The 14,071-nt window shown below is 35.5% G+C and overlaps 1 long non-coding RNA gene across 1 annotated transcript; it reads left to right on the top strand.

The window, feature by feature from the left end:
• The first annotated feature begins 366 nt into the window (after positions 1-366).
• LOC127852827 (uncharacterized) lies at positions 367-3,398 on the top strand. Its single transcript, XR_008036282.1, has 3 exons — positions 367-809; positions 2,092-2,161; positions 3,130-3,398. It is a non-coding gene; the product is annotated as an uncharacterized LOC127852827 (long non-coding RNA).
• The last annotated feature ends 10,673 nt before the right edge of the window (positions 3,399-14,071 follow it).

The following is a 14,071-nucleotide window of genomic DNA, read 5'->3' as shown; positions in this document are numbered from 1 at the left end:
TTGATAACCCTTGGTAAAAAAAGCTTTATATTGCTATATTTCAAAATGTGTCCTAACTTTCCTAGAAAGTTAATTAGGTATGAGTGCAGGAAACACCGGATCCACACGTAATACATTTCAGGCACGTTTGTACCTATACAACCAAGAGATGCAGACGCAAAAATGCGCCCTAACACGCATACATGCTTATATACAGTTGCAATATTTAAAAATGTACACCGCAGTGGTTTATCTTAAGTTGTTTCGCTACACAATGTTTAACGTATCTCTTTAAACATCGTGCTTAGTCATGCAAGTCAATAAGACGAGGGAAATACCCACCACTTACCAATTGACAATTATACACTTGTGAATACATAGAGAGTGAATGTTTAACCGTATGCATCCAATTACTTAATAATCTTCAAAGATCTTCAAAGGTGTATGTGATAACGGAATCACTGAGCAGTAAGCGTTAATTCACATTTATATGTATAAAATATTTGAAAACATTTCGAAAAACCTTAGATAACTTGAAAAGCTGTATTACTTAATAAAAAGTCGACATATCGTGGTTTAAGAAGAACAAGGTTGTTGAGATGGCTACTTCAGCAGAACCGGATATGGTTGGATTGCCCCAGGAATATACCGATCTTTCTGTTAGTGCGCTGGAGATGAAGACGCTGATGAAGCTTGCAAGTTATCTAGATAGAAAAGGAAAACTGTTGAATATTGAAATCGACAACACTTCTACGGACATTATGAATGACTTCACTGGTCTCGCAAAACTGGCAGGTCAAACAGACTATCTGGATACCGTCAAATTTCAGGTAGGCAATACTGTACTGGCATACGTCGAATTTTTATGTTACCTCAACTGCAAACATTTAATTATATATTTATTAATTTATTAACATACTTAATGGCCTAGTATTACGAACGTTCTCAGGTTTTAAACTCAACTCAGCAGATGAGATTTGATTTTCCACTCAGCTGAGAATTGAGTATTTAGGGGATCTCACAAACGAACTCAACGATCTCAGTTGAGATCGACTCAACTTTCCGACTCAACTCAAATATTTATTAAAGATGTAAGCGACGTTCTTCAAAAGGAGATTCATTTATAACATTTTTACGGGAAATACTGTCAGTTTTCTTTTCGTCAACGAGAGTGAAAATGCCTTGGTCAGATATTTTTTTCTGAAAGCGAAAGGCTCTGTCTGAAAAATAATAAACCATTACGATGATCTGTACGGTCAAATAAACGGGCTCAAACGGCAATACGATGCGAGCTGAAACATGGAAATCTATGCTGACAAATTTGCGAAGGTAATGAACTAGTGTGTGTGCAAATTATTATTTTGGCAAGTACCGGTAAATCATTTAATGTGTTTAACATGTGATAAGGATGACAATGTACGGAAACTCCAAAATAGTTTGTACACTTTTGTTAAGACAATATATGACTTTAAGTCGGTTTTAAAAGCTCTTCAGAGTTTGTGTTTATATGTTTATATACCCGACTTGAGATCGCGGTGGTGTAGTTGATGAGGTGTCCGCCTAGCGATCGGGGGTGCGTGGGTTCGAAACCCACTCAGGGTTCGTTCTCATTAACTCCTCCATAGACACCTAGTACTGGTTCTTCCCAGGAAACGGACTCGATAATGTCCCTCTGTCTATAATGCTTGAAAGAGCGGTTGGCAGTATACAAAGAAAGAAAGACTTTATAAATAATTATTACTAAACTTGACCCCAGCTTTATTCATATTTTGTGTTTATGTTGTTTTGTATTGTGCTGTTTTGTACTGTTTTGGCAATCGGTCACTTGCCTTAAATAAAGGACCAACTAATTGTTTTTAATGAAAATTCAATACTGCTCCAGCAGCTGGAGTTTCACTTCTTTATATTGAAAGAGTCAGAAGGAAATAAGAAATGTATGGTTTGCTATTATGTAGCCTATATTTCTTTTGTGTTACATTTTAGTCACGTTCTAGTGAATGATGGGTTTTGTAATGCCATGCCTGCTGTACACATTTAAAAATCAAGATCACTTAACTCAGTTTTTTCATCATTTTAATAGGTTACTTACATACTTCACTTGTTTTATTTTAGTAACTGGAAGCTTCAAGGCGACAGAACTTTTCAGAAATTATGAAAATGTTTGGGAAAACAAAAACAAGAGGTATACTTTTCTATAGTGAATAGTTTGAGCGCACAATGTACAGATTTTAACCTAATTATTAGCTCGGGCTGTTTTCTGAGAAAACCTGAGGTATTGTCATAGCCAGCTCGTCGTGTTTTCCGCCGTCCGGCGTCTGCCGTGCTAAAACCTCTAAAATCAAAGTGCTTTCACCTACAACTTTAAAACTTCATATGTACATTCACCTTGATGAGTTCTACACGCCACACCCATTTTTAGGTCACTAGGTCAAAGGTCAAGGTCACTGTGACCTCTAAACAAATATATAAAAAATCTGACAAACTTTCATTTATTTAATACTGCATCCGAAGCCGAGCGTTGGCACCCATTTTGCGGTGCTCTTGTTTTTAAAGCACTAGTCTGTTGGGCTAGATGCCTTGCAAAATTACTATCCATCAGCACGTTTAACAGGCACATGCCTTGTGGAACACATAAAGCACATTGAAAATGCTAGAAACTGTACAGAACTTGGTGTTTGATGATAAAATAGCACTATGTTTATATATATACTTAGTCTAGGACTATTAATTAGTATATCTGGTGTATTAAATTGTGGGTTTTGTGGATATCTGTAAATATGGGGATACATTATTGCTGCTTTGTTGTTTAAACATAAATAATAAATTATCCAGGGTGTATATGTGTGTGTGTCTGTGTTTGTTTTAAATTCTATTTCAACATTTATATACTTAATGACGTAATTGGAATGTAGGGCATTAGAGTCACATGCACATGTTAAGTTTAATTTCGTAAGGCTAGTTAAATATTTTATGATGCAAAATTTTTTAGAACCAAAACCAGCCCATGAAGCATTGAAGTCTTATTATTAATGGTTTGTGTTATTTTCAACAACCACACATGCATGATATATGAAATATCTGTTTGTTTTGTATAATACATATCTTTTTGAAATAAATACAATTTAAACTGTTAAATTTATTTACTTGCAGTGCCATGTCAAGCATGAAAACACAGCTTCACATAAACCCAGAACAAATGCTATATGAGTCCAGAACCAGAAATGATATTCTTCGGGACCTAAACACAAATTTGGATGAAGAACTCGCGCCCAACTCGTGTCTTTAAAAAAAGAAATATTTCAACGTTCAATTATTTCCAGAAATCTTAATCTGTATTTACTGATATGACATTATGTGTATATTGTACTCTCAATATTATAAAAAAACTCTGAATAAATATGAATGTTCTTAATGTTTTATTCATTGAATACACATGCAATTGCAACTGTTATAAAACAAGAGATGTCATTGTCAGAAACACAAGACCCCTATTGCGCTGCTTTGAAATAAAATGTCAATATATAATTTGGCAGGTTTATAAATTATCTCCCTTTTAAATCATTTTACTTCCCTTGGATTGTAATTTTAGCTCACCTGAGCACAACGTGCTCATGGTGAGCTTTTGTGATCGCTTTTTGTCCGTCGTCCCTTGTGCGGCGTCAACATTTGCCTTGTTAACTCTCTAGAGCCCACAATTATTGTCCAATTTTCATGAAATTTGGTCAAATATTGGTTTCAATGATATCTTGGACGAGTTCGAAAATGGTTACGTTTTCTTGAAAAATATGGTTTCCAAGGGGCGGGCCATTTTTCCTTATATGGCTATATATGACTATAGTAAAATCTTGTTAACACTCTAAAGGCCTTATTTATTGTCTGATCTTCATAAAACTTGGTTGGTCAGAAGATTCATCCCAATAATATCTTGAAATGTTCGAAAATGATGCCGGTTGGTTGAAAAACATGGCCGCCAAGGGGCGGGGCATTTTTCTTATATGGCTATAGTAAAACCTTGTTAACACTCTAGAGGCCACATTTATTTTGCAATCTTCGTGAAACTTGGTCAGAAGATTTGTCCCAATAATATCTTGCTATCTCAGGTGAGCGACTTTGGGCCTTCTAGGCCCTCTTGTTTACTTTTGACCTTGAATGATGACCTTGACCTTTCACCACACAAAATGTGCAGCTCCATGAGATACACATGCATGCCAAATATGAAGTTGCTATCTTCAATATTGCAAGTTATCAAACTTTAAGCAAGGTCAACGTTTTTGGACAGAATGACAGACAGACAGGCCAAAAACAATATACCCGAGATCATTCGATCGGGGGGGGGGGGAGGGTATAACAACAACTGAATGTTTTAATCATAAGTATGTTTATAAAATTACTAAACAAATTGCACCAGTCAATAACAGTTTTAACATTAATAATAGTTTTTAGGGTAACTTAAGACTGTATTCTTAAACAAAGCATCATGTCAAGGATGTCTTTCAGTACATGAATTATAACATTTAGCAAATATATGTAATTGTTTATTTACCAAGCTTCTAATATGACAATAATATCCATGTTTATATATTCTACACTTTCTATAATTTAATAAACATACATTTTAAAGCCTTCGTGTTAATGTCACTTTGAGAATTCTCATTACTGATCTCCAATACCCATAAGAGCCAATGGTTAGTTTGCAAAGAAAACTCACTTGAAAAAAAAAACGTTAATAGGAAGAAGTACCTTCTTTTCTGCAGCTCGGATGCTTAGAAGAATATTTAATTACACTTTCTTATCACATGCCATACCTTGTTTCCCATGTAATAGAACCATTACAAATATTTGTATTTTACACGTGTGTTGTATACTTTTAAGTGTTTTCATTTGCTAAGTTTTTGTTTGATTGATCAATCGCATTTTGTTATTTTGCTGAAATGACGTTGCAACGTCAAATGACGTCACGAAATGTAAAAACATTCGGGATTTATCATTATGTTTGCGTAAATATTTATTTAATTTGCTCATTTAAAAGCATGTGATAAAAAAATCTGACGCTCGTCATTTCATAAATGGCGAGCTTACTAACAAAATTCCTGGACGAGTTTTATAAACTATTGTTTGATATGACAACTCGTGCCAGATCCTATATAAAACTATCACTTTATGACATTTTCAACTAAACAGTTCGATCAGCAACTGCCTCTTATTTACTGCTGCTCTCTTTACTGGTGCGTTGTTTGTAACCGCAGGATCCATCATGTCCAAAACTTCTACCTCTATCAGCGGAATGAATAATTCCAAGCACAGGTTGTGCAGACGCATGCAAATTTTTGCTGTTTCACAGCACTCATTTGGCTTGGAAAGGCAGGCATCCACCAGTGCAATGCAGGCATCTAAAATATCACAAGTCTTTCTTTAACATAGCACTAAGAGTCTAAAAAATTGCCCTCCTTAAAAATCAAAAAACATATTTTCTACATTGTAATTGACAAAATTGTGCTGTTTCCACCGAGGTTTATTAAGGGTCAATATACTGTATGTTCATTTATAGAAATTGTCAATAGCCTATGAATACGTTATTTGTGTGTGTATTAGCCATTTATGCACAATGCTATTTAAATACACTGGAACAACTACTTTCATAAAAATAGGACAAATGTATATTTAAGAGTTCAAATAATATGTTCATATATTGCTGTTAATTGAGCTATTTTGTGAATTAAAGCAACACGTTATCTTTAAGCCACTGCTATCAAACACCGAAGCATCATATGAAGCACTAGGCAATCTTTACACAGCATCAATGAACCATGAAGATGAAATAATGTGTTACTTAAGATATTTTTTCAAGACATATCTGATAAATGCATTTGCTTAAGCATTACAGAATAGAAGCTTGATTACACAGTGCTAATGGTGTCAATTTGTGGTAGTTAATGTTATTTGTGCATGTACATACAATAATCATTATTTTATGTCAAAGATGATAAGCATTACGCTTCGTTTAATCAGTTATGGTATTTCTCAGCTTTACTATCAAATTTTATTATAAGGTGATGAATCATAACACTGCATTTACATTACCTCATGTTGGCATCAATGACAGCCGCTCAGTAATACAAATAAACCCATTCCTGCACACATCAGCTTCTTCAGATTCAGCTGGTTTTATAATGAGAAGTACAGTCCCGTCTACTGCTCTAACTACATTTTGGCAGCCAACTTGTTCTGCATAAAATTCCTGCTTCAAAAGCAGAAAAGCTGGTTCTTGTGGAAATCTGAAAATATCAATACCGGTACATTTTTATTCAACTGGGTATAACAATTGGAAAGAAAATAAATATAATGTAATGGGCATTAACCCAATTTTGTTTATACAACTAAAGATTATTCTAAATAGTAAAGCTCTAACATTGAAGTCTATGCGAAATCTTGTAGTATTAGCCTAGGTAAAGATCTAAATTGGGATCTAATTAGCATTGTCGACTCAGGTACTACTTACATGCAACCCAGGTACAATCAAGTATACTTTAATGTACCCAGGGTACAGAAAATATACTGAAACATACCCAGGAATGATAAAGCTTAATTGATCATTGTCTGCATTTTTTAAAATAATGTTCGCATTTATATCAATGGCCTCAATATTATTGAAACTTCCACCCAAAAATGCAAGTTCGGGCAGAGTTTGTTGAACGAGATTGTTTTCGCCTGATTTTGGCGGGAATAAAACTCGGATATATTCTAAAAGTTGTTAAAAGTACCCCAGGTACATTTCAGTAGTACCCAAGCCGACAATGACCAATTGAGCATGTATGAGGCTTGACCATTTTCAATTTCAAATTATAAAAATGATCCAATGTGAATGTACTGACATTAATTAAGCAACCACAGACATATTTTTTAAATAAAAGTTATCTTGTTCTTTTGGATTTTTTCTGAAAGCGATTGAAAGTACAATTAAATAACTTTTTGAGTTTTTGAAATATCTTAAGTAGAACCAAAGTTATGAGCTTTTAAAGTTTTAAACTTTGGGTCGCTTTTATTAATTCTCTCCCAATACTTTAGTCCAGAACTATCATGTCTTCGTGGAACATTTTCGAAGAAATATTTTAGTTAAATTGCTGTAACTTTTTTATTTATAATTCAAATGTCATAACCAAGATAATTGATAATTACTACAGGAAAAAATCTGCAAAAAAAACCCCAAATATCTTTACCAACTTTATTCAAGATCTTTTATATATATATATTATGGTTTTGTTCAGTTTTTTTGCATAATCAAACATGCTATGGTATATTCAAACAATATATCAATGATTCAATAACACATGTTATACAAGAGTGCCAAACTGTCACAAGATACGCCCGCTTGAATGTTTTAGACAACTTCATAACTTTACCATTTGAGTGGCAAAATGATTTATTAAAAAAAAACTAGAGCTTTGTCACTGAATGTGACTTATACCCCCATACCACTTTGACGCAGGATAAAAAGTTGTTTAAAAGTTTCGGATGAATACAATTTGAATTAGAGTCCGGACAAAGTGGCGCCGTTGAAAATGCACTAATTGACCCTATGACCTAGTTCTTGACCCGACATGACCCATATTCGAACTTGACCTAGATATCAACTAGATGCAACTTCTGACCAAGTTTGGTAAAGATCGGATGAATACAATTTGAATAAGAGTCCGGACAAAGTGGCGCTGTTGAAAATGGACTAATTGACCCTATGACCTAGTTTTTTACCTGGCATGACCCATATTCGAACTTGGCCTAGATATCAACTAGATGCAACTACTGACCAAGTTTGGTGAAGATAAGATTTATACAATTTGAATTAGAGTCCGGACAAAGTAAAATGCACTAATTGACCCTTTGACCTAGTTTTTGACCCAGCATGACCCATATTCGGACTTGACCTAGATATCAACTAGATGCAACTACTGACCAAGTTTGGTGAAGATCGGATGAATACAATTTGAATTAGAGTCCGGACAAAGTGGCGCCGTTGAAAATGCACTAATTGACCCTATGACCTAGTTTTTGACCCGGCATGACCCATATTCGAACTTGGCCTATATATCAACTGGATGCAACTGCTGACCAAGTTTGGTGAAGATCGGATGAATACAATTTGAAATAGAGTCCGGACAAAGTGGCCCCTTTGAAAATGCACTTATTGACCCTATGACCTAGTTTTTGACCCGGCATGACCCATATTCGAACTTGGCCTAGATATCAACTAGATGCAACTGCTGACCAAGTTTGGTGAAGATCGGATGAATACAATTTGAATTAGAGTCCGGACAAAGTGATGCCTTCCGCCCGCCCGCCCGCCAAGGGGTTTCACATAATACGTCCCATATTTTATACGGGCGTATAATAATAGATACGCTAATTAATATTTAGTGTAATAAAGACATATGAACATCAGCTGCAACAATGTAAGCCCTGCAATAAAACTTGAAAGAATTTCATTTTGTAATATATGTAACACTTTCTTAAAAAATAAGGGTTTGTCAATCTGTGATTTCATTCATCTATAGTAGCAGCTGAATTTATTGTTTAAATGCAACAGCACATTTATGTGGAAAAACACTCTTTGTATTTGTTATACAGTTCATTGAGTTCAATGTAATCCTTGAAAAACCACTGGCGCTCCGAGTTCATACATTCCGGCAGAAGTCCTTTACGAAGAACGAACTGCTTCTCAACCTCCTGCACATCCTTTCCTGCTGGCCACATGAAGTTTCCTGGCTTTCTGCAGGGCACCATGAAATTAACAGTTGCTTTGTTGGTTGACAGACACTTTGTCACCATGCCAGGATCCCAGGAGTCCTGATAAGCCACAGTCACATACTCATTTGGAATGAATTGTCCATCAGGACTTGTAAGTTCTTTTTTCCAATCGAATATTAATTGCATAGTCTTCTTCTTCATGTACTTCTTTTTTTTTGTTACTTTGTGCTTCATGCATTTGATTGAAAATGTCTTTGTCAACACCATCTTCGTCTTCTCTGTGCCTTTTTCTCATTAATCTACCACCACCGCATGCAGTTTTCAGTAGTTGGTCCTGTTCATTTGAATCCATGTTACCCAGCCACTGAAACAATGGTTGACTGTTTCGTTTCAGTAGTTGGACAGACATGTGGTGGTGAAAAGAAGCATTTGGACGCCTTCTTTGTGAGCTGTAAAGGTCGCAAAAGTGGTGCTCGCATCCAAGATTGGTCACATGGGCGTAGGCAGTTCGCTGAAAGTCTTCTTGTGCTGTACATTCACTGAACTGGCCACCTAAGAGAAAGTCTTTCAGCTGCTTTTGCACAGTCCTCAGCATAGGTCCACACAATGTCTTCACCATAGTGAGGAGGAAGTCATTTTCTTCAAAGTCACACATCATTTTCATGTACTTTTCTATGTGAGGAATTTCAACTTGTTCGTCATTTTACCAATTAATTTCTTGGCGAACAAGTAGCTCTGGTTGAGTAGTGCACGTTTGAAGGAAGGACTCCAATTGCTTTATCACAGGAGCCAGTTCTAGGCATGGGACTGTGCCTGAGGTGATGAGCCACCAGTAAGGTCCAGTGATGGTAACATATATCAAGCAAAGAGCTTTGAGCATTTGCTGTACACAGTCACTCTGTAAATCGGCCAATACTGCTTTGATTTTTAAATTCTTATTTGATACATGGTTAATGACTTTGATGAAGTCCTTTCTGTGAAACAGTATTTCGGCAGAAGTCTGGAAGAGAGCGTTAAAGCGATTGTCTTTGTAATTGCCAATAAACGATCGCGTGCCATTTCTGGAACAATGTGCTTCCCACTTGTCACGCACACCCAAGTGGTCACCAGCAGGACCAAATATATCGGATGTTGTTTTGGCAACTCTTTCAATTAGTGTTTGTTTTTTTGACCAGTTTTTGAAGACTGGCATACTGTCCCTTCCAATTGGCCCTTCTTTGCTTACAATGTTTTTCAGCATTTTTTTCATGTCATCACACACATACTTGTGATGCAAAATGCACAAGCTCCATAACCAGTCCATTTTTAATGTCAACATTTGGCAGTTCGGAAAAACACTCTTCAGCGTTGCACAGCCATGATATCTTAATGTTGTATTCTTGACAGAACGGACCAGGGTGTATGTCTCTGTCACACTGCATTGTTGGTTTCTTAAATGAAAAATAAATAAATATATAATTATGTTGTATTTTTATTGTATTTACAACCCAAAATAATCAGTATACAATGTAAAATACAGCTCCATATTGTAAATGTAGATGTATTTTATTTAACTGACATAGTGCTCTTCAAAATAACATTAAACATATCTGTAAGAATTATAAAAAAATAACAGTAAATGCCATTACAATATGATTTGTCTACTTAAAAGCCATATAATGCTTATAATATGAATTGATTTCTGGTTTATAATATAAATCAAATCTCTGATTTATGCAAGGTTAACCCATTTATGCTTAGCGTCTAGAAAAAGGCATTGACAAACAGCGTAGACCCAGATGAGACGCTGCAGGATGTGGCGTCTCATCTGGGTCTGCGCTGTTTGCTTAGAGGAATTTCTGTAAGAAATATTCTTAATATAGAAATAAATATACTAGGCATTCCTAATTTTGGAAATAAATTGATCCAATTTAGAAGGATTGTAGAGTCTACTAGGCATAAATGGGTTATGTAACAAGTTAGCTTAAGTTAGGGACTAGGGTTAACACGATTTCTTAGAAGATTAACAGGGTAATAGTAATACTGTCATACATAAAACAAACTCATGCATCGAATAAATAACATAAATAGTATTTTTGAAACATGAACATTTACTTTTAAAACGATATTCATAGGAAACTGACGTTTACAAAATGTAATCAATTACGGGTCACAAACTGTGACGATGACATACATCATCGTAAAATCAACAAAACAATGCAATGCTTTATTTACATTAAATACATCGCATTCTTATTTAAATCAAACAAAAAAACTTTATTTTATTTGTTTGCAAGCGATAGTACCTGTTTCGAATCTTTAAATCGATTCAACTACAGCGAGTAAACAATTTTGGAATTTTCCAAGATGGCTTCGAATGGAAAAATGTTCTCAACCGCTTGGCCTTGATGACCCCGCACATTCGAATCACGATGCGATAGTCAATTTCTACTCAATTTTAACAATTTATACACCATTATCACCAGCAGAAATTGATTCTGTTTACGATATATGCCGCTATTATGTATTTTCTATAATTTTCGTACCATTTTCGTCTTTAGGGCTTTGTTGCTTCATTATTTTTTGTCGTAAAACTAAGCTTCTTACATCATTGTAAACAACAATCTTTTATTTGATTGGTCAAATGAAAATCATTTGCATATGTTAGGAAACTACGATCGAATTCAACTTTGAATTCACACATGTTTACTAAAACGCCGCCAGGAGCTCGCTCGATACCGACGCTTCAAAGCATCCAATAGGCAAACTAATTATCAATAGTCTTAATCAACAAACAAAAGAACAAATAATAAAGCAATTTATATCATTGTAAAGTTTATTTATTAAGCTTTAATTACATAGCATTTTCATTATTATTGCATGATAATTACTTATTGAAATATTGGTGAGAAGTACACAACCCCCCGGAAATCGATACGATCACGGTAAATTCTAGTGGGCTTATCAGGTCTTCTGTGGTTGCTAATTAATTGCTGTGATATTACCACAAATGAAACATACAAGCTAGTCAATTATACAAATAAGCACAAGTGACAATCTTTATAGTAATTACACAACCTACTATCTATATATATACACTTCGCGACCCGTGATTGTTGCCTAATTCACGAAGTCAAGGCGGACAGTTTGCTGTTTGAGTGGAAAATCACCGCGATTTCACGTGATTCGTAACTCTCCGTCGCGCGAGAGCAAGACAATCTCCGTGCTGATTCCCCTCAATGTTGCGATGATTCGCCGTGATCGCAGTGGATATCGGTGACATCGATGATTCGCCAATTCATGCATATAAACCGAATGGTATCGATAACTGTATACATACATGTACATAACGCTTTTCTAATGTTCACAATTATCAAATAATCCAACATAATTGCAGCATCACTTACGAAAAAATAATATTAAACATTTATGTCGGTAAATATGTTTGAGAATTTCATTAACACAACCTTATGACTACGCCATTTTTCAGAAGTGTATAGAGTACAGTGCATAATGTGGAACACAGCTTTCATTGGACGAGCGTATTTAAATTTAGATTGAATGCAATACGATCTTACAAAAAAACCTTGTATTGCGTCATACGCCTTCATGTAAAAAACGTTTTCCTCCTGGAAATTGTGCTATTAATGCATCATATTATCAAAACATTTTTTCGACACGTAAAGCGTTGTAACAAATTAATATACAATTCAAAACAAATAACCCATAAGTATAAATGTTCCGTTAAATTCCCAAATGAGAATAATAATATATAATAAATATAGTCATCATGTATATTTCCCGACAAAAGAGCAAGAAAATTATGCGGCAATGTACAAGATCAAGGTATACGAGTGTGCAAGTATTGATTTTTAGCTTCACTGGCTAGAGGCCAGCGGGGCTTATGTCATGGTCCTGTGTTCGTCGTGCGTACGTGCGTGCGTGCGTTGACTTTTCCTTAAAACACCTTCTCCTAAACTACTGGTCAAATTCCGATGAAAGTTCACAGGAATGTTTCTGGGGAGAACTTCTTTCAAATTTGTTCAAATTACGCCCCTGGGATCAAATTTGACCCTGCCCCGGGGGTCATAAAAATGAAAATTCGCTTATATAAGGCCTACTTTGTGAAATTTTTCAAAATCTTCTTGTCCATAATCATTGGGCATAGGGCTATCAAATTTGGTATGTAGAGACATATGATAGTCCTCTACCAAATTTCTTCAAATTATGCCCCTCGTGTCAAATTTGACCACGCCCCGGGGGTCACAAAATTGAACATTTGCTTATATAAGGCCTATTTTGTGAAAACTTTCAAAATCTTCTCGTCCGTAACCGTTGGGCATAGGGCTATCAAATTTGGTATGTAGAGACATCTAATAATCCTCTACAAACTTTCTTCAAATTATGCCCCGGGGGTCAAATTTGACCCTGCCCCGGGGGTCACAACATTGAACATATGCTTATATAAGGCTTATTATGTGAAAACTTTCAAAATCTTCTCGTCAATAACCATTGGGCCTAGGGTTATCAAATTTAGTATGTAGAGACATCTACTAGTCCTCTACCAAATTTCTTCGAATTATGCCCCTGGGGTCAAACTTGAGCCTGCCCCAGGGGTCACAGAATTGAACATATGCTTATATAAGGCCTATTTTGTAAAAACTTTCAAAATCATCTCGTCAATAACCATTGGGCCTAGGGCTATCAAATTTGGTATGTTGAGACATCTAATAGTCTTCTACCAAATGTTCTCAAATTATGCCCCTGGGGTCAAATTTGACCCTGCCCCGGGGGTCACAAAATTGAACATATACTTATATAAGGCCTATTTTGTGAAAATGTTCAAAATCTTCTCGTCCATAACCATTAGGCCTAGGGCTATCAAAATTGGTTTGTAGAGACATCTAATAGTCCTCCACTAAATTTCTTCAAATTATGCCGCTGGGGTCAAATTTGACCCGGCTCCGTGGGGCACAAAATTGAACATATGCTTTTATAAGGCCTATTTTGTGAAAACTTTAAAAATCTTCTCGTCCATAACCGTTTAGCCTAGGGCTATCAAATTTGGTATGTAGAGACATCGAATAGTCTTCTTTCAAATTTCATTAAATTATGCCCCTGGAGTCAAAATTGACACTGTCCCAGGGGTCACAAAATTAGACATAAATATATGCTTATATGAGGCCTATTTTGTGAAAACTTTCAAAATCTCCTCATCCATAACCATTAGGCCTAGGGCTATTAAATTTAGTATATAGAGCCATCTAATAGTCCTCTACCAAATTTCTTCAAATTTTGCCCCTGGGATCAAATTTGACCCTGCCCCGTGGGTCACAAAATTGAACATATGCTTATATAAAGCCTATTTTGT

This window comes from Dreissena polymorpha, chromosome 12, assembly GCF_020536995.1.
Source record: "Dreissena polymorpha isolate Duluth1 chromosome 12, UMN_Dpol_1.0, whole genome shotgun sequence".
In the NCBI taxonomy this organism is placed as follows: Eukaryota; Metazoa; Mollusca; class Bivalvia; order Myida; family Dreissenidae; genus Dreissena; species Dreissena polymorpha.
The sequence above is the reverse complement of the archived record's forward strand: the minus strand, read 5'-3'. Positions and strand labels throughout refer to the sequence as shown.